This window comes from Elephantulus edwardii, unplaced genomic scaffold (genome assembly GCF_000299155.1).
Source record: "Elephantulus edwardii isolate Elephantulus edwardi_28Jun2011 unplaced genomic scaffold, EleEdw1.0 scaffold00025, whole genome shotgun sequence".
Classification (NCBI taxonomy): Eukaryota; Metazoa; Chordata; class Mammalia; order Macroscelidea; family Macroscelididae; genus Elephantulus; species Elephantulus edwardii.
The window spans coordinates 8,441,139-8,442,813 of record NW_006399775.1 but is presented as its reverse complement, the minus strand read 5'-3'; the positions used below and the strand labels follow the sequence as shown (position 1 = coordinate 8,442,813).

Here is a 1,675-nt window from a genome sequence, read left to right as displayed (position 1 = left end):
AAATGGTAGAGGGTCAACAAAAGAAAAAACCAAAAGCAAACCAAAACAAAATATAAAACCAAATCAAAAAGCCAAAACCAACACAAAAAGATCCTCAAGTATATATATTGACACTGTGTCTGTGACAATGGACTTGAGCATGATGGAAATAATGATTGTGATGTAGGACAGGCCAAGTTTCAGATCTGTTCTTATCCGGGTTGCTATGAATCTTACTGGACTTGATGGAGCCTATCAACAATTACAACTCTGTGATATTTATCCGATTGTGAATATTTTTATCTATTTTATGTTGAGTTGTAATAGATATTGAAAACTACAGCCTTTGATTTTCATTAAAAAGTACCTTCTGCAAAAATGTACCTGTTACCTGCATATTTCAGGCTGTAATGATTCCTCAAATATAGTGTCATGACACTTTTCATGCATCATACTTCTCTGATTATTTATTTGTTTAGCATACAGATTAAGTAAGTATGGTGATAGCATACTAACTTGATGCACACATTTCCTGAATTTAAATAATATTCTCTGTTCTGTTCAAAACAGTGGGTTTTGGTTTATGTGAAAGTTCCAGATGAGCACACAAAAGTGTTCTGGAATTCTCATTTTCCGAAATATTATCTATAATTTCTTATGTGTGACAAAGCCTAATGACAGAAAACGGGCTCTAGGATAGAAAACTAGGTAATCTTCTATAGTGTGATTTAGAGGCTTAGAAACCCAGTGGAGAGTCAGCTATGTCTCTCAATCACAATGTAACTCTGAGGTTTTAAAATATAGTTTGGAATTTTTTGCTTTCAGCAAATGTACATCTGACATCAGCCATGATTTCCTTGTTCCATGTCTTCTGCTAAACCTACACTGAATTTTTGCACTTACTGGTTGATGCATGGCACAGCCATTTTCAAATGAATTTTCACAAATGTTCTTTGCATGTCATATTAATGGTATTTTTTATCAGTTCCACATTCAATTGGATCACCTTCTTTTGAATATGTATAGATAGCTTCAGTAGAATGGTCAGATGGCTAATTACAGAACTTATTAGCATAGGTGAATGAGCACTGTCAGTGTTGCATTTATCAGAATTAGTATTTCAATTGTGGGTTTGGTAGAGTTATCTTTATTTTTTATTTGCCTGTTTTGGGGGTTTTGGATTTTTTTTAGAAAAAAGAATAATTCCTGGATCTTTATTTTCTGCTGGCACCTTCAGTGAAGATGGACTTCTTTATCATTATCATTATTTCTTCATCACATAATACCTTCTAAAAGGACTGGACATAAACACAAAACCTTTTTAATACCATAGCTCTGCATTCCTTCAAGCTTCTTTATTTAGTCTTGCTGAATCCTTCAATATTTTGTTTATTGAATGTTTCAGTATTGTTACTCTAGGTTTGATTGTTTTTATCCTTTAGTTCTTTCCTCTTAAGAAATACTAAGCAAGTTCTTCGCTTTTGGTTTTCTAACTGCAGGCCTTTACACATTTCATTACAACACCTGAGTCATTATTCTAAGCTGTTCTCAGGTCTTTTACCACATTATCTAATTTCTCTACTTTAGTTGCTTTACATTCAAGAATAAGTATCAGAGTCTCTTTTAACATCCATTAGAGAGAATGGCAAAGGCTGACAAAAGAGATCAAACAGAACTGGGTTTGACAAAGACTGTG

General features: G+C 33.4%; 1 protein-coding gene across 1 annotated transcript in view; it reads right to left on the bottom strand.

The window, feature by feature from the left end:
* Nucleotides 1-1,675, bottom strand: part of SNTG2 (syntrophin, gamma 2) — a 644,399-nt gene that overhangs the window by 472,047 nt on the left and 170,677 nt on the right. The window lies entirely within an intron of this gene.